This window comes from Cryptomeria japonica, chromosome 11 (genome assembly GCF_030272615.1).
Source record: "Cryptomeria japonica chromosome 11, Sugi_1.0, whole genome shotgun sequence".
In the NCBI taxonomy this organism is placed as follows: Eukaryota; Viridiplantae; Streptophyta; class Pinopsida; order Cupressales; family Cupressaceae; genus Cryptomeria; species Cryptomeria japonica.
Window position 1 is genome coordinate 477,846,269 of NC_081415.1, and position 21,345 is coordinate 477,867,613.

The following is a 21,345-nucleotide window of genomic DNA, read 5'->3' on the forward strand; positions in this document are numbered from 1 at the left end:
AACACTATATAAGTGTAGCACTTGGTTAAAGGATTTACAATTTATAGACTTGGTTAGAGTCTTTTACCCTGTTAAAGGTTTCTCTTACAACTTCAAAATATTACAATATAATCATTACAAATATCTGCAACTTTACATTTGAAATGCTAAAGAAGATTCTATGTGCTCTGAATAAGATTACCTAGCTTGTAGCATACCTCGGTAACCCATAATGAAACTCGGTAAATCCTTCTGTTTACTCTGTTCTTTGACTGTTCACTGATAACCTTTTCGGTGACCTCTTTGTGTCTCTGTAACAGTCTTCCTTCATGCATACACACTGCTATCTCATTGCATCTCTTATCACATCATATCATGTCATATATCTAACCCTAGAATCATGTTGTATATATATAGATCTCTTACAGCGGTGATCTGATTCATTGCTTCGATCTTACAAAAACATTCTTCGATTAAACAAAATATCTCATAGGTTAGATTGATCTTGTAATCATACACAATCTCCTAGTGCAATTTCCAATGCAAAAATGGTTAGATGTGCCTCGATCTTGTAACACGTTTTCATGTGCATGTCCAGGTTCAATGTATCTAGTAAGACGTTTTACTCGGTGAGTTAATTATACCACTCGGTAGCCATGAACCTTTACTCGGTAAACAGCTTGGTGAATATTGTGTTCTGTGACTGCTTTCTTCAGTAACCGACTAGACTGTTCATACCGACTTCTCTGTGTGTACCGACTGCATGATTCGGTAATACTAACCGACTAGAATATAGTATGACTCTGGATATGAAACTAATGGCAATTTGATAAGTAGTAACAATCTCCCCTTTTGACATTAGTTGAGATGTTTGACAAAAAATACTTACAAAGTCATAACTATAAAAAATATACTTGACAAAATGTACAATAGTCAATAGTATATGCAGATATACTCCCCTTATCATTATCCTGTACATAACTCTGAATTTGCATGTTCGGTTCGGTTCTATACTGTACTTGTGTACTTTGAATGCTCTGTATATTCTGCTCGGTAGACTCCCCTTGTATACAATACTCAAAATTGTGTTATCAAAACTGTACTATTTTCCAAGTGTAGAATTACTCCCCCTTTGTTGGGCTTTCCTCTCCTGTGTAGTAACATAATAGTATTCCCCCTTTTTGACAAACATTAAAAACTTAATTTGCATTCGGAGGCAGTAACTGATCAAAAATAGTTTTATACTTGGTCCGGGCGTCAGTGAGGGCGACTGAGAGTGAGTCCTTGAGACTTTCCATTAATGAGTTTTGTGCTTGAATATCAGATAAGAGTGATATCAAGCCATCAAGAGTGCTTCCCTCTTGGGTAGTTGTTAAGCTTGTAGCTTGGTTAAGCTGCTCTTGGACTGATGAGAGATGAGGAAGGAATAATGTTTGAAGGGTCATTATATCCATCCTAATTTTATGCTCTTCATTCCTCAGTTCTAACTGTTGAGCCATGAGTTGTTGTAGCTTTTTGAAAAAGGTCTGAACTGAATTAGGCTCAGTGGTCAACTTGGAGGAGAGATCGGTGATCTCTTTCTCAATTGTATCAATTTTATTTTTGATGTCTTTAATAAATAAAGAAAATGTACACAATTTCTAGAATAAATAAAGAATATGCTTGAGTTGAGGGGTCAACTCAACAATGAATTTGACAAGTTTTACCTTACCAACAGCAATTGATTTTTGGACTTCCTCTATCATTTTTGTTGTGAGCTCTTTATCCTTGAGCTTGCTTAGGTAATCAGATGCATCAACTCCAGATGTTTCAATCTGATTAAGGAGTTCATCCAACTAAATATGGATGGCTGCATCGGTTGACACTGTTGTTGATGGTAGCATTTCTGTGAGCAGTGTTCTAACCTTTTGAAGTACCTTGTTCTTTTTCTGTATTGCCAGTTGTTTCTCCTGTTCGGCCTTTGCTTTGCATAGTTCACCGAAGTCAGTGAGTGCTTGCCCTTTTAATTTGGAGATGTCGACATTGGGCAACACGATCGGTTTAGATAAGTCAAATTTAAAACCATGCTTCCTCACCTTTTTCTCTTTTCCTTTTGTCTGGGGCACTAAGACAAGTGCTTGTGAGGCTTGCTGTCCCTCGGTAGGTTGCTCGGTAGATGCAACACTTTGCACTGTTCCTGTAGCAGTTACAGTGTCTTTGGATGGCTTGGTGCTAGGGGTCTTTGCTGTAATATTTATTGTTCTTGTCTGTCCCTAAGACGATTGATCTTTTTTTGTGTCTACTGCAACTTTAGATTTGTTACATGTATCTTCTGCAACTTTAGAATTGTTACCTTTGGTAACTTGTTCGGTGTCCTTGGGGGCTTCGGTTGGTACTATTGGCTTCACCGGCAGATAAGGCTAAACTTGTTCTAAGACCGATTCACTAGACACAAGTTTTGCATAAGTGGTGCCTTCAATCATTTCTTGCTCCAGTGCGGCTTCATCCATTACATCTTCATCAATTTGTATTGTGTCAACCGGGTCTGGACCTTGCTCGGTGACATCTGGATCTTGCTTGGTGACATCAACAATTTCAATTTGAGATTGTTCACCGACATCCTTTTGTTTGAAGATCTCCTACCACTTGGCCTTAGTCTCATTCTCCACGTCAATATATAGCCCATTCATCAATTTTAAGGCTCTCTGTTTCACAAGAAATTTTGAATTGTATGTGGACAGATGCTCCTTGATTTCAGCTACGGACATGTTAGGAAATAAGTGGACAAGACTTCCTTCTCTTATTTGTCTCTCTGAATCCATTGCATATTTCCATCTGTTATCAATATGTGAGTAGAGTTCACTTGGAAGTGACTTTGCTAGTTCCAATGGTGCTAACCGAAACTTCAGAAGTGTACATATGACAACTTCTTCAATCTGTCATTTCTCATCATTGTTCCTAGACTCATACTTAACATATCTGAATCCTGCAAATCCACCGTATTCCTTGAGATTGACACAAAAGTTTTCAACACTGTGAATGTTTGTCTTTTTGCTCTTCACAATCTAGAATTTGTTAGCATCATCAGACTCTGTATCACTCGACTCTTTTGCCAGAATAAGTCTCCGAGTATATTTCTTGTAAGTCTTTGTTACCTTAGGAGTAGCAACAGTCTTTTGTTTCTTGCTCGGTGATGCAGCTGATGCTCTGGTGTTGGGTCTCTTTGTTGGTGGAGTCGGTAGGGCCTTTGTAATGTCCTGTTTCTTTCTTTTTAAAACTTTTCCCTTTGGCAACTCTGTGCTCAATGTTATTGCAGCCTCCTTTGCTTTTGATTCTTCCTCGGTAATGGCAAGATTGCCTTTGACAATTGTAGATGAAGATTCTTCTCTGAATTTCTCAGACAAAGCTTTTATCATCTTTGTTGCTTTCCTTGTAGCCTTAGGAACTACAATGCTCATTTTTACTTTCTCCTTTACCTCTTCATAGGTTCCATACCTTAGTTCAGTTGCATGCCTTGGCAATGATAGGTAGGCATCAATTTGTTGCTGTGTGATGTCATAATCAATTTCATAACCCATTGGTTGCAATGACTGAATCCTTGGTTCAACAACATTTACATAGCAGTAATCAGTGTCGACTTCAAAACAAATATTGTCCTTGTATTTTTCAACCAGTTGTGGTGGGATCCTTTACCTGTTGTGCATTTTCTCTTGGAATTTTCTAAAGTAATCATCCATGACATCATTAAAGTTATCTCCTAACTTCTTGATGTAATCATTGATCTGATGGGTGATAGGTTGGTGTAGCTCCCATACTACTTTACCGATTAAGGGAAAGAACTTTTCAAAATAGAAAAACATACAGACAAGTAGTGAACCGAACTTGAGTGTGTTTGTCGAGTTGTTCTTCTTCGACTTCCTTATTGTGTTCAGGTTCTCAAATAAGTTCTTTAGTAGTACTTCACACAAGTCTACTTTCATTCCCTTCTTCACTATTTTGTAGGCCAGGTCCACTGTAGCACATGGTACACTATTTTCCCTTGCAAATTGGAAGAAACAGTAACCAATGACTCTGATTGTAAATTTCAATTCAGCATCAGTGACATTATTCAATTTCAGTCCTTGGTAATCATATTCTACTCCAGTTAGACTTATTAGCTCCTTTTGTGATATCATTTTCTGTGCACGAGCATGATCGTAGATGGGATATCCGGTGATCAGGTGAATGACTTCCTTCGTGATCTTGAACGGTTGCTCTTGTAGCCACATGAAATCATCATGTACTCTGCTCAGTACAAACTTAACCCATTGGGGTTTGAACACACGAGGATAGACTAGGGCTTCAGTTAATCCCTTGATTTTGATATGTTCAAATTTACTATCCAGTTTGCCGTCAGTGCACAGTTCATCATATGTGTTACTAATCTCTACATGACCGATTTCCTCAACACGACACTTGGTAAAGAATCTGATATCTTCTACCAATAAGACTTGATCCGGGATGAGTGAAAATGCAATTTTATCATCTGGTTCTGAGGCGACTTTAGGAGTTAGGGAATACTTCAAAGATGGCTTCTCCACATTTTGGACAACTACAGGGTCTTGGATCTTGGGCGCCATGGTAGATCTTGAGTAAAAATTTTACAGGTTATCCTTAGGGTTTACAAGTAGCTTACTCTTCACACTCGGTAGACACTAGCAATTTAACTAGATTAGAAACCAGCTAAACAGTGTGAATAGATTGATGTAAATACCTTGAAAATTCGCTCTGAATGAAATTTGGTCGCTTTGATTTGCTTTGCTTTGCTTCTCGAAAACTTGGGTGAATGAAAATGACCGCGAAAATACTCTTAAGTACTCAAAAATACCTTATCGGGCTCCATGCAGGTTAGGTCATGGTATTAAATGCACTCGGTTCACCTTTTACCGATTTACTTCATTTTCTGTTTTCACCGAGTATTCAACTTTGCTTTGATAACCGACTTGACAGGTTTCCTGTATAGTATACTAACTGACTAATTGCATCTTAACTATGCAGATTTTGAATTCTTGTTCATAATAAAATAGGAATTGTTATGATTTAACTTTTAAAAAATGCAGTCCCTTCATACCTTTTCTTGATTAATTTGAAATAGGTGCACCTAACTCGGTAGGTAAAGTGCTTTCTTCATCAGACATAATTTCTTTCTTTTTCCAAATCATCTTGAATTTTTCTTTTATCTCCTCAGTGTCTCTTCTCGGTTGATCTCTGCAATCTTCAGCTAAATGTCCAGCTTTGTGACAATGAAAACATGCCATACCGGGATTTCTCCTTGATCTCTGGTTGTTCATTCCAAACCTTATAAAACAGTTGGCACTTATATGTCCATATCTTCCACAACATTCGCACCATATCCTCATATTGTAATCCCATGGTACTGCTGCATATTGTCGATGAGAATCTGTGTGAATTCGGTAACCTCCAGTGTTTGCTCGGTGTGGATACTTCATATAGTTCTTTTGCTTAAACTAGCATCTCTTGGTACTATGTCCATATCTATTGCAGTTTTTACAAAACCCTTTGAATTTTGCCTTCTGATGGTTGTTAACAGACTTTGTTCTACATTGATTAGGCATGTGACCCTATTTATTGCAATTATAATAATATCCATTGGACTTAGAGATATTCGGTTGCTTACCTTTTCTGATCTGACATATGTTGGCAGTATGACCTTGATTTCCATAGTAGTAGCAAATAGGCTTCTTCCTTTTGATGTTATTTCTTTTTTCAGCTTGTTTTGATGATTCTCCTTTCTTGGTAGCATTATTTCCTTTCTCGGTAGAGTCTTTTCCTTTATAACCGAGTCCTCCATCTTTGCAGAGTCTTCTTGTATTTAGTTGCTCATCCAACATCTTTGATGCTTCATAACTCTTCTTCAATGATTCTTTGTATTTATTTTCTGTTTCAAGTTCACCAGTCAACCTTGATACTTCAAGTTTCAATGATTGATTTTCATCATTCTTCAGAATTGCTTCATGATGAGCATAACCTATTTGATCTATCATATTTTGTTGAATACCAGTTAACCTCATGATTTCATCATCCTTATCAGATACTAGAACTTCAAGTTGTTGTTTCTCTCTTTGTAGATCTCTTGCTTTATCCTCAGCTCTCCTTAATGCATCTAGATTTTTAGTCATTTGTGTACTGAAATGTTCATGTTCTCTTTTCATTGCTTTTAGTTGATCAACCAATGCTTTGTTATTTTCTTTCAACATTCCAATCATTTCTTCAGTTTCTTTAGATATACTATTCTCAGATGATGTCTTGATTTGTTCCACTAGCTCTTGAGAATCCTGCAAGTCATCAGATAATCTTCTCCTTACTTTTAGAGATTTTTGCATTTGCCTCTGCATATCTGCAATCACTTGATTTGCATTATCCAGCTCTTCTTGAAGATGCACAATCCTCCGAGATTGTTTGTAGCCTTCCATTGCTAAGATCTTTCTCTTCAGGTGGTTAAACCCTTTTCCAAGATTCAAGCTCTGAGACCAATTGTTAGGCCCTTTATAGAAAGCTAATGTACTGAGAGGGGAGGGGTGAATCAGTACTCCAAAACTTTTCTTTTGTAATAACCTTACTGTTATGCATAAACAGAATAGTGCAGTAACATAAAAGAAAACTATAATCAACAAATAACATTCATACATGATTCAATCCATAACACATATATTTTGGTCACGCAAAAACTCTTGGTTAGAGAGAAAAACTGCGGTGGGGATAGCACCCACAACTTCAGTACTGCAATAATAAAGAATGCTCGGTTAGAGCTACATTTAGCTATTTCTGATAGCTTACCCTGTTAGGAGTATTAAGATCAATTAGATCTACCTTACTAAAGGATTTATACAACACTATATAAGTGTAGCACTTGGTTAAAGGATTTACAATTTATAGACTTGGTTAGAGTCTTTTACCCTGTTAAAGGTTTCTCTTACAACTTCAAAATATTACAATATAATCATTACAAATATCTGCAACTTTACATCTGAAATGCTAAAGCAGATTCTATGTGCTCTGAATAAGATTACCTAGCTTGTAGCATACCTCGGTAACCCATAACGAAACTCGGTAAATCCTTCTGTTTACTCTATTCTTTGACTGTTCACTGATAACCTTTTCGGTGACCTCTCTGTGTCTCTGTAACAATCTTCCTTCATGCATACACACTGCTATCTCATTGCATCTCTTATCACATCATATCATGTCATATATTTAACCCTAGAATCATGTTGTATATATATAGATCTCTTACAACGGTGATCTGATTCATTACTTCGATCTTACAAAAACATTCTTTGATTAAACAAAATATCTCATAGGTTAGATTGATCTTGTAATCATACACAATCTCCTAGTGCAATTTCCAATGCAAAAATGGTTAGATGTGCCTCGATCTTGTAACACGTTTTCATGTGCATGTCGAGGTTCAATGTATCTAGTAAGACATTTTACTCGGTGAATATCAACTCGGTGAGTTAATTAAACCACTCGGTAGCCATGAACCTTTACTCGGTAAACAGCTCGGTGAATACTGTGTTCTGTGACTGCTTTCTTCAGTAACCGACTAGACTGTTCATACCGACTTCTCTGTGTGTACCGACTGCATGATTCGGTAATAATAACCGACTAGAATATAGTATGACTTTGGATATGAAACTAATGGCAATTTGATAAGTAGTAACATCAGAATACTGTAGAGTTGATTAATATCACTTAAGAGCTTATTAAGAGTTAAGGAGATATGACTTAATTAGGATTAGAACTCTTAATCGTGAGTGAAAATGATGGAAAACAAATCAAATTAGACCAATTAAATATCTAATAGAAACAAGAGTTGCAAAGCAGCAAAGTTCTTGCCAAAGAATGTAGGATTGAGTTTACAAAATTTGCATCTAAATCTAAGGGGAGTGGGTGCACTTAAGATGATTTAGAAACAAAAATGATTAAAACTAAATTTAACTATCCATGTTTTCATATGCCATGTGGAGTCAAATGAGGGCATCAAGCCAAATATTAAGATAGCCTTTATTCCAGACCTTTAAAATAGGGGCATTTAAAACCTCCACACTTAGCCTTTACATATAGGTTTGCAATATGCGTTGCAAAAAAAATCACCAATACCATAGAGATTAGGTGTTAATTAGAAAATGAATAAGAATTGAACAAAGAATATGAGTACAAGTAAAGCAGAGCATTGTGACAAATAACATGAATGAACAAAAAAATCTTTATTGAAGACTGAAGAAATGTGAGTAATCAAAGCTTTAAAAAAATCTCTAAACAAAAAAAGCCATCAAATAAGTCCTCTAATCATGTCCTCAAATGTAACATAAGATTTCTCATGCCAACCATTGATAGAATAGGCATCCTCAAATACTCTCCATGCATCGTCATATCTGCACACAAAGAACTGTGCCAACATCCCTTCACAAAACCCCAACTACAATGCTATTACATGGTTATTGAAAGAAAAAAATTATATAAGTTGCAACCAAATTTATTATTTGTGCATCAAATATTAGGAACCTTCTTAACTAGTTTGATTTATTAGCCTTCTCAAATTGTTAAAAAGAAATATAATGAAACATATAAAAGGTTAGGCGAAGTTCTATTCTATGAAATATTAGATAATCTAGAGTGAAGTATATTCTTGAATCACTGATTGCATTTCAACTTCATTATTCCAATTAATTATCAAAAATTTCAACATCCTTCAATTTTGTAAGAAAATTTTTAAAGCAAGCAAGAAAAGCGTGAATTTCATTATCTCATGCATGTCGGTAACTTAATTAGTCCTGTATAAAACCAGTAAATGAATTCACCAAGAAATGTCTCGAAAAAACATTAAATTTATGAGAGGCTTGACCTAAATGAAATAGAAGATAATTAAAGATAATTTTCACTTGTAGTCATAATCAAGAAGTCCACAATTAAAACAAATCAAACAGACCTTGCAGAATTGATTTTAAAATGGATGCCCATAGAAACAATCATCTTAGCAAGTAGATAAACACCTACAAACCGGGCGAAAAGGGTATTTTAAGTAATCTCATCTAATCTCAAACAAAATTTTATATCTTATTTTGTCATTTGTAATTTAAGGGATCCCAATAAAGCTAAAAATGTTTATCTGTAGCAGCAAATGAAATTCTTCTTAAAAAAAGAAAAAATCCATAGTTGTATTAACTTGAAAAATGACTTCTTACCCGGAGCATTATGCAATGCCAAAAATTGCTGCATTATAAACATTGGCACAATGAAATTCTCTTCCACCTGGTGTAATCTCAAACACTACCCACAAAAATTCTGCCTTTCCAGCTTTCCCAAGACATGAAAAGAGTATAAAATAACTTTCAGGACTAACTATAGATCTTGAAAACCCATCCACTCTAGCAGGTGAATGACCTGTGAAACCAAACCCTCTTCACCAAGTACCTACCATGGGTGTTTATCAAGTGGTCATTAGTTTGAATATGATGGGTTTCTACCATGTGGGCATTAGTTTGAGTAAAGTGGGAGTCTTCCATCTGGGCATTCGTTTTAGAGTAATGGGTATTTGTAATATGGGCATTGCTTTCAGTATATTGAGTTTTTGAAAAATGGGTTTTAATTTCATTGGGATTGGTTTTTGTAGATGTAGCAGATCTCCAAAAGAAAACAAAATGCTCATATTCAAAAGCTTAAACAAAATCTGTAAAATAATAAATGATTTTTAATCGCTCTACTTTCCTCTCAAATTTAAGTAAATCTTCCTAAGAAGAGTTCAAAGAACACTCACGCCAACAATACAAACCCTAACCCAAAAACCCTAAAAAATAAAACCCCAGCCCCAATGACACTAAGAGCCCTTACCTTAATGAGCTAGGATCATGTAATTAGCAGATTATCAACTAGAGCATATGAAATATTCAAAAAATAACTATACTAGCGATTGCACCTTGGTGTGCAATGGGTATTTCGAAAAGGTGTAAAAGGTCAATTACCAAAAAATTTGGCCTATTTTTTTTCATACATTTTTGTTGTACATGAGCTCAATTGATGGAGAGATGGGTAGAGAGGAGGAGAAGTTTTCACTTCAAATGTTTACTTCCATAGAGAGGGGAAACCAACTTGCAAGAGATGTTATCAATTCAAATGCATCTTAGGAAATCATCTATAATCTAACATTTGTTTCTTCAATATAAAACCACCTAGAATCATAGAACAAACAAAAAACAACCATGAAGTCTTTCAACAACTAAAAACAAAATTGTTCATTTAACTTACCAAATACATTATCTGAAAAACAATTAGGCCATAATTGTCTCAAACCATGCATGAAAAATAGAATTCGTGGTGGAAAACTTCTAGAAGGCAGAATACAAAATACAATGTAATGAACTAAAATGAAAAAAAACCTAAATATTTATCAAATATCTTGAAATACAAATTTATATCCTAGTCTCCACATTGATTATATCAGCCAACAAAATACTAGAGAATTTCATTTGTTAACAAATTCCAAATGAAATTTGATTGCTAGATCTTAGTTGCACTTCTTTCCACTTGTTGGAGATTGTAATCTTGACTTGCACCTCTTTCTACCTCTTTGCTATGGGTGTCATTGGGATAATGAAATCTTGTATACCTTTGGGATTTTTCTTCTCTTATTTTGGTTTGTACCTCATACCCTTTATAGGGCCAAGATATGTTAGTGAGAGAAGTCTTGTTAAGTATTAACATGTAACATTAACATCATATCAACTCAGTATATATGCCTTGACCAAATCATTCTATCCTCTTTTCATGTGTAGGAATGGTGTATAAATATAGGGCATTTCTCTAACCATTTCATTTAATCCATTTTGATTTCATTTCAGTAGAAATGGGGAGTGTGTATATGAGTGAGAGAGATATGGAAAAAGAGAGATAGAAAGGGGGAAGAGAAATAGAGAGAGGCGAAAGAAATACAAAGATATAGAAAGAGGGAGTGGTAGGGACAGATGGAAATATAGAGGAGGTGATAGGGATAAGTAATAGAGAGAGAGATGTGGGGAGAGGTAAGGAGATAGAGGTAAAGATGGAGAAAAGAGATATATGATAGGAAGATAAAGATGTAGAGGGAGAGGGAGCATAAAGATGGAAATAGCGAGAGATAAATAGAGTGAGAAATGTTGGGATGAAAAAATTACACCATTAGTTCTTCTTATATTTTAAAAGTAATTATAAAATTAGTTGTTTTTAAATTATATCATAATTTAATATATATTAGATTAAATTAAATGGAAGAGAAGTAGAGGTGGAGGCATAGAAAGATTACACCATTAATTCTAATTTTGATATTTAGAAATATGATAAATATTGCCTTATGTTCTTTAAATGATTATAAAATAAATAATTTTCAAATAATATCATAATGAATATATATTATATAATCAAGAACAATAAATAAAATCAATTTTTTCAAAGGGTAAATGCTTTTGACTAGGAGCTATGAAAGTGAGGTCGTAAATCAAAGACATCTAATGAGAACTCAACAATAACACTCCGAGAACACAAGAACCACGACACCACAAACTAACCATTACATTTTGCCAATACCAACAATAAATATAAATATACCGATAAAAAAATAACAATAAATATAATTTTAATAATAATTAACTATACAAATGTACATAATAATATTAATTTATTATATTTATATATTAATTTAATTTGAATATAATAATTTTATATTTGTATAACATTTTTTATTTTAAAATATAATATCTAATAATGTAATTCATATATAATAATAAGTATAATAATAATATATAATTTGATTATTAGCCTCTGAGGCTTCATTGTGAAGAAAGTCGAGTTTTGCAGAGGGATACTGTGAGATTTTGCCAAGATCAAGAGCTCAATGAAATGTACAAAATAGAGACACAATATAGGACAAGAATAAACTGTATTCTCATCAATAGAAAATGATCAATAATCAATTACATACAATGTAGATGAGCTTGCTTATATAGGCAAGGCTAGGGATATGTGAGCACACAAACATGACATGTGGCTCAATAAGAAACAAGGGTAGGTAGGAAATAGGTGTGGGTAGGTAGGAGAAATAATATAATAATCCACATGAGATGGATCACCCACTGAATGTGGAGTGTAACAACAAGATCAACACCATAAAAGGTGGAATTTCTCCTACACACACTATCCCAATGTGGCACAAACACCCAAGTGTCTCATACCCAAACTACTATGAAATGCATTTCCGAAGTAAACTTAAGTAAGGTGTAATAATATCCAAGATGAATAATTATTTACACCAACACCCCCCCTTAAGTGCAACTTAGGGGAATGCACTTAAGTCTACAATGCAACTAAGCAATGCAAGATGGGTCCCGGCTACGAGGCCATGTTAGGTACCCATGTACAAATGCAAATGCATGCAAACCAATGCAATGAAATCTCTCACAAAGCGGGGAAAGAGAGAAAAACCCAATGGGAAAAAACCCTCCCCCTAAAGAGAGATGAAAAACTAGATACAAAGAACTCTCATAGAAGAATGTGAGGAACAAAACCCCATGTGAGGAAAAAGTCCCCCCCATATGAGAGAAGAAGAGAAGCTAGGAAGCCCCCCCTCAATGTGGAATCTGCACCAATGATAGAAGCTCGATGTATGAAGAAACTGCTCCACGAACGTCGAACAACATTCCTCCCCTTAGGAAGAAACAAAACCAAAGGTGTATCCAAGAAGTCTCCCCAATCATGAAAAGAAGATGTATGAAGAAAACTCATGATGAAAGGAATCTCTGAAAACTGCTTAAGTGTCCCCATGTCGATGCTGAAAGATACCCCCTCCAAAGGTGGTAAATTGTGCCACACTGCTGAAAAAGGCACTCCAAGATCTAGTGGAGATGGATGTAGAACATGTCCCAAAGACTCACATGTCTCCTCAAAACATAAAGAGACCTCCTCCAACTGTTGTACATAAGTATCCACAATCATGTCAACCTCGAAAGAATGATCATGTAGAGAATGAACAAGAGGGTCAGAGTGTGCCCTCGCAACAATCGAAGAAGGATCACCTTCATCAAAGAGAAGATGAATGTCATCAATGATGTCTCCCAAATCTGCAATGTAGGATTCCATAAACAAACCGGCAATATCTGTCAAGTAATCATCCCATGAATCTGAAGCTGGAAGACAATGAATATCCTGCTGCACTGAATCATATGAAGGCAAAACTATCGCACTATCCGCATCATCAGGTGCAATAGGTGATGTGATATCAATATGAGGAGATGAAATACAAGGCTCAAGAATGGGGTCACATGTGAGAATCCCCATGTTCAAGTGCCCAAAGTTCTCCTCAAAATATGAACCATCACAATAAGTGTGATCATCATGTGTAGAATCATCAAATGTGAAATCATCATCATCAACAAAATCTGAAAAGGAGTATAACCGAGATGCATGATCAACCACTCCAATCGCAATGATAGCTCTAGTCTCCAAGTCTCTAATGAAAATTGAGTCAAGTGTGAACTCCACAACTCTCTTAGTTGTGCCATGTGTGATTTGATAGATAGAAAGGAGATTGTTTGTCAAGTGGGGTACACACAACACATCATTGAAGGAGTTATCCCCAATGTCAATAGATCCTTTCCCAATCACATCCATGTATGTATGATTGCCCATCAAAATCTGTGGCATGGTGCAAGGCTCAAATGTAGAGAACATGGACTGCAAAGATGCCATATGATGAGAAGCCCCTAAATCTAGAAGCCATCTCTCTGAATCATGATTGATAGTAGCACATAGAGCTTTTCCTTTTCTTGTTCCAAAAGAGTGAGTCTTTCCACTTGTAGAAGCCATGAATGCTTGCCCTTTTCCTTTTGAATGTGAGGAAGTGGAAGTTGATGAATCATCCTTCTTGTAGACTTTAGGTAAATCAATGTTATGCTTTTTGATGATATGTGTAAGCTCATCAATCTTCTTAGAATGGCAACGATGCTCCTCATGACCAATCTTTTTACAATAAGCACAAGTAGGTCTCTCCCTCTTTGGTGAATTATCTCTCTTGGAAGAGGATGAATCTCCTTGTTGTGGAGAAGATGGTGCTTTTTCTTTAGGCTTTGATTGCCATTTCTTCTTGTTTGAGTTGTCCTTTCCTTGATTTCCTTTGTTCCCTTGATTTGCCACTAATGCTTGAGACTTAGAAGCCTTAAGAATGCCCATTCTTATCAACTTAGTTTGTTCCATCATCAACATTTCATTGAAAGCATCAAATGTAGGCATTTTGTAGCTTGGACCCATTGTCATCCTATGGGTTTGGAAACTAGAAACAAATGCTGCATATTCTTGTGGAAGCTTGCCTATCAAGTTGAATATCAATTGAGTATCCTTTTTATCAATGCCACAATCTTTGAGTTGTGCCCTCAACTCATTTGCCTTAGTGACATAATCTTGTATAGTATCAAAGTTCTTAGGATCTAACATGGTGAGATCACTATCAATTTGATATCCCCTAATCTCATCAACTTGACCATACAAGTCTTGAAACTTTTGCCAAGCATCCTTGATTAGAGTACATTTCTCAATATGAAAAATGAGATCCTTTGATACATACTTTCTTAAGGTACCAATTGCCATGATATTTTTAGTAAGCCAATCCAAGTGACCAACTAGATCAACCTTAGGATCAATGGGAGCAACAATAGTTCCATCAATGTAATGAGTGAGTCATTTTTCCATAAGTTTACTCCATGCATCAATTTTCCAAGTAGCATAGTTATGTGGAGTTAAGAGAGGAAACTTAGAAGAACCCATAGCAACAAAAAGAAAGGAACACAAGAGCACAAAAGCACAAGAGACACCCCCCCAAATTCACTCAATCAAAGTACCCCCCCCAAAGTGATGATTTTGGCACTTTATACTTAGTGCGATTACAATGAGTCACTTGCAAAACAAGGCAAAGTGGACTTATGATGCAAATTTTACAATTTCTCAAATGAGATACAAGAGACTTCAATCAATAGTGCAATGAATCTAACTGAGATTCAAGCAAATATACAAGTACCAAGAGAGCCAAAAATGGCCAAAATCTGAAAATACAATTTATACTTACAATGGCATCAATCTGATAGCATCATGTGAAAGTAGACAAAAAATACGCACTTTCAAAAAAAACGGCACCTGAAAAGGAGGTCGTATGACCCCAAACGAAGCCTCTAAAGTTGCAAAAACTGGGATTACTCAGGTATAGTCACCAAAAACTGCATTTTTGAAAAATGCGTGCATCAAAATCAAAAAATTTCTTCACCACTGCGGAGAGCACAAAATTCTAGCCCAAGTCAAAAAAAATTGCACCCAAAAAGGAGCAAAAATGAGCAAGTTATGGCCATTTGAAGTTGAACTGCAAAATAAAAAATGCAAATGAGAGGGGTTTGCAAATTTTTTGAAAAATGTTGATGTGGCGTTGACATCAGCAAGTCACTATGTTAAATTTGATGGCCGTATGACCATCGCAAAAACTTCACCTCTCTACTGACTGGGCGTCCGTACTGTACGGACTGATGACATGGCAGATGACTGTGCAGGCAATACCGTACGGATTTGCTGACTGGGCAGCTCTGCGTGGCAGATGATGTGGCTGTCGTACAGAGCTGACGTGTACGGGTGTACCTGCGGGCCAGTGGCCGCCTGCCACGTGGCGGACGCGGGTGCTCCGGTCTAGTTGACCGCTGGCGGAGGGAGCAGCTGGAGCCGAGAGGCCGGCGGCGGAGGACTTGGGCGTCGGCGACGGCGTCGTGCGGAGCTGGGAGGACGCGGCAGCAGCGACCGGCGGTTGGCGGCCGTTGGGAGACTTCTCAGCGACAGCGATGGACTCGGCGGTGGCACGGACGACGGAGACCAGCGGGGATCTGCAGGTACCGGCGCGGACGGCGGCGGGGAGATCAGCAGGTACGGGCGGCATCAGCGGCGTACACAGCACGGACGACGGCGTGCGGAACGAGGCGCGGGCTGACAAGTACGCGTTGTCTGGAGCGGGAACAGAGCTGCAGACCTGCAACCTGCGACACGCAGGTACGGGGGGGTCTGCGGACCCCCCAAAAAATGCAGAAAAAAAACTCTTTTTTTTTATTGATTTTTTATTTTATTTTATTTATTTTTTCGAAATTTTTCAAATTTTTTGATTTTTAATTTTTTTCAAAAAATAACTTTCAGAAAATAAATTTATTTTTTTTTTCGAAAAATATAATAAAAAAATTTCGAAATCCGTACAATACTAGCAAAATTGGCGAAAAAAAATTTCTCACCAAAATAGGCCGACTTTATAACCAAAATTCATGGAAACGACCTTCTGGACACAATGGTGGGGTCGGATCTGGTCTAGGATGCCTCCAAAAGATGCTGCTCCTCAGATCTGCCTCCTAACGTCGCAATAATGCCTCTTCAAGATGAATCAATGAAGCCCCAATGGCTCTGATACCATGTGAGATTTTGCCAAGATCAAGAGCTCAATGAAATGTACAAAATAGAGACACAATATAGGACAAGAATAAACTGTATTCTCATCAATAGAAAATGATCAATAATCAATTACATACAATGTAGATGAGCTTGCTTATATAGGCAAGGCTAGGGATATGTGAGCACACAAACATGACATGTGGCTCAATAAGAAACAAGGGTAGGTAGGAAATAGGTGTGGGTAGGTAGGAGAAATAATATAATAATCCACATGAGGTGGATCACCCACTGAATGTGGAGTGTAACAACAAGATCAACACCATAAAAGGTGGAATTTCTCCTACACACACTATCCCAATGTGGCACAAACACCCAAGTGTCTCATACCCAAACTACTATGAAATGCATTTCCTAAGTAAACTTAAGTAAGGTGTAATAATATCCAAGATGAATAATTATTTACACCAACAGATACGGTCAAGAGCAAGGCGGGTGGTGAAGCAGTGTACGGGGTTGATATGGAGGCAAATTTCACTTTGCGGAGTAAGAAGCAATTATATCCATTTTATGGGGATGCCACTATCAAAAGATTAAAAGGAATGTCCAGGTTCTCGAATGAATTACTGGCACAGAGTGTGGCTATTATTGTGGGTGGAGCCATCAACCTTATTAAACACAGGTATAAAATGAGGATGGATATCTATTCACACATAATAGCATGGGGTTTGGAGTTGGGAGAGTCCACGACGATAATGAGGCGGGTAATGGAGATGATTGATCATGAGGACTTCCTGGTAGGAATGGCCTCGTTCCTAGAATGGGCAGAGTTAGGCATTGGGTTTGAGGTGTGGGAGGACATGGAGATGGAAGTAGGTGGAGGAAATGCAGGTCTGTTTCCTTTCCTACGATGGACGAGAGGATTATGCAGGTTACATTGCAGGGAGGAGGCAAGGCGCGACTGGGACACGCTCAAATTGGTGGTGGAGATAAAAGAGCTTGATGTAGTGATAGCAATTGGTAAGGCAGAAGTGAAGGGGAATGCTCGGAGGGTGTTGCGGCCAAGGAAGTCAAAGGTGGCAGATGAAAGCACTACAGGGGTGGTCCTAGGCAGGGGAAGAAGGCATAAACAGTGAGTGTTGTTCTCCCAGTTATTGGGGTAATTTTTATCAATTTGTTGTTGTCGACTCTAATGTAATTAGTTAGTTTTTTAATTTAGAAGGGATGTTAGGTAGGTAGTTTTTTTGTTGATATTGTAGTTGACTTTCGTGGTAGGGATTTTTTGTAATTGACAAGGTGTGTTGGGGTACTTTTATTGAGACTTCTGTGAATCTTTTGGCAGATGTTGTTTTGATTGTAAAACTTTCTTTTTAGATTCCAATAAAATAAATGATATTATTTGAGCAAATATATATATATATATAAAATAAATAAATTATATATTGTATTATATTATATTACATTTAAATATAATAATTTCTAATATAAATATAATATAATAAATTAATAAATATAATCATAATATTCTTTTAAAAATAAATATAACTTCATTCAATTATATAAAATAAAAATGAAAATAAAAACTAATTAAATATGCAATGAAACTCATGAATGCCATTTCGATGAGTAATTAATTTTAGATCAGATTAGAAAATTTTCACGTTTCTAAGCGCCAGGGTGGATTATTTTTAAAGTTATTCGAGCTATTTTGACTACTGGCACCAGTCTAAACCCTGCCGGTCTTAAATATCGTAGGAAAAAGTAGTGGGAAACGCATGGACAAGCAGTCGGAAACACGGAAAAACTCACAGAGATACTAGCAATACACTAATATAAGCAGGATAATGATACATCATACATTATGGATAGCAGAATGCTTTCAATAAAAGACTGTTAAGCTTACAATTAAAATGTGGGTAAGGAAATAGTAGACAAAGTACATAGAAAGCCCTTCATCTGTGGATCCTGCCCTACGATTGTCTGACCGCTACGATTCCATTCAACCATAAACATTGAGTGAAAAAGCGTTTTATTTCGAGATGGTCTATATATAATCTTCACTATAAACAGAGAACATCAATAATACCATGCCATGCCAAATGTATGAGAGAATCGATTGAAGGTCTTGTGCTCAGAATAACCCTGCATTCTCTTGCATTCATATTTGGAAATACATCTGCCAGAAAACTGAAACACCAATCACAGGCTGACAACCCTTACCAGACATCCTGCAATCGTGAAGCTAGCGAATATTTGTATGCCAAACTTCATTCAAAGGAGAACCAAGCCTTTGCAATAGTTCCATGCGTGACAAGAAATAACAACAAAATCATCCCTTTGGGGGCTCAAGCTCAACCTATTTTCTTGGGTAGGTTTCTATGTGATCCTATAACCCAACATAGCTTACCTATGTGAATCTATAATCTCCCAATAAACCCTTTAATATTAGATTTATTTTAGTAGTGTTGTGTAAAAACCTAAAATTGAGCTTGAAGGTTAAATGAGGTTTGTAAAAGAGATTAAGAAAGGCAATGACACTACTATCAAGTTGGGATTTTTTAAGAGATTGGGTAAGTCAAACAATGTGGTTCATACATTTAACTACTATTATCATCAAAATGTCATCGAAGCTTGTGCAATTATTAGGAACTTACCTATTTCCCTCTTTAGGTGTAGTTTTCCACATAAAAATTAGGTACTATTCTTCAAGTTTAGCATTCCCCGATCCATAGTTTTCTGCACTTACCTTTGTTTTCATCCTATGTTTGGACCTTTTTTGTGCATGTTGTTTCCTAGTAACATGCAAAATCAAAAGCGACAAATGAACTCAAGTTCTTACTGATAAATGATAAACTAAATTAAGTGTGAAATAAGGATGATGACATGGTATGTGTCACTTCACTTCGATGACTTGTAATAGAAAAGATAAAGAAAATTAAATGAAAGAAAAAAATATAGACCAGCAAATCAAAATAGAGAAAAATGAAGGTCATTTCTACTTATAATGAAAGAGAAAAGAGGAGAGAAAATAGAAGAAAACGAGAGAAATCAAGAAAACAATGATGAAATTATGTGAATGAATCATTGCAAAAATTAAGATGAAATTATGATAAGGAGATTGAGACTATAGATTGTTCTTAGCCTTTTGTGAATCTCTAGATATGAAAACAAGAAAATACCCATCCAAACCTAGTTTTAACTTTAGATTATCTGGTTGAAAACAATAGTGAAATTAGATTTTTCTTGAAATAGCTAGATTTTAGGTTTTTTTATTTTCTTACCTTTTCTTTACCATTAATTTTTTCTATTGAGCTTTTTTTGCTCTAGGTGGGTATGGCTTTGGGTCACCCCTTTTATCTAGGAAAGCCTAACACTTGAACTTGAATTTACCAAATTACTATATTGGTCACCATAGACATTCTCACAATCATTTCTATTAGTAGGACCAAAGAATTACTTGACCATTTAGAGGACCCCTATTTGTAATTTTTATTGGACACCTTACCTAAACTATATTGATTTGTAATTCATCCTAAAGATGGGCCAAAATACACTAATTGAAACCAAATAATCATTGTTGCTTGCATCTATGTCACAAAAAGCTAAGAAAATCCATTAAAAAAAAATAGATCACTCATCATCTAGAAAGACCAACACAACAATAATGATAAGAAACTACTTACATTCGTAATATTGCGTCTCTAAGGGTAATGTTTGCATATAGAACACCACCTCTCCCATTACCTACATGAATACACCAATATAAATAATGGTCTTGTTATAATGTGGTATGATGTGTTTCTATCTATATAACTCTTATAGGGAGCCCTATAATAGGTCATATGTCTTCAAGTGAGATGTCAATGTCACTAGTAGGAAGATGATATGTGTTATTATTTAAATCCTAATGCCCTACAAGGACAATAAGTATTCATGATTCATAGAAGTTAGTGTTATAAGTATCAACAATATGTCTAACTCACACAACTTTGAATGATGCTCAATCATCATCAATAGGTAATATGAGGTATAAACTGGCCAATTATTCATTCTTCACCCTTTCAAATACCTTTGCCTACTCTTGCATGTATAAAGATAATGCAAACTTTATTGTTTATTATATACCTAATATTAAAAATGAACATAAAGAAACTATTCATACTTTATTAGATTCGTGTTCATACTTTTCAAATTATCATTATCTTTAATAATGTGATTCATAATAACTAAAATTAAAGATTCTCACATTTAAGATATATAAACCAATTTATCTCTTATAATTTATTCATTTTATATCATATACATTTACCTCATCTTGCATGCATAAATCCAAAATAAATTTATTATTAATTGTTGTCCAAAAATAAAATAAACATAAAGAAACTATTGATATTATACTAGATTTTGTTAGCCCTTCTTAAATTATTGTTCTATTTAACAAATGTAATGCATAATAATAAAAAATTAAAGATTCAAATTTACAAATAAATTTATTGTATTCTTAAACTTATTCATTGAATATGATATTTTAAATTATTTAAACAAAAATATTGATATGTATATATTTTTCATAAATTACTAATGTTTTATTAAAAAACATTTTACAATTAATACAGTATCTTTAACACCATATTATTCATTCATTGCAAACTCATTAATTATTTCAAAATTTAATAATATTTTATGAAAAAAAAATGTTACAATTAGTAGAATGCCTTTAATACCAGTTCAAACATCTATCAATGTAAATTCATTCAAAAAATTGATTGAAACTGGGTAGGAAAAATTCAATTATAAATTAACAATTATAAATTAACAATTATAAAAACACATAAGTTTTGCATGTCTAATATAAAAAAATCTCCATAAAGATATTACAGAAAATAGTTAAAAGAC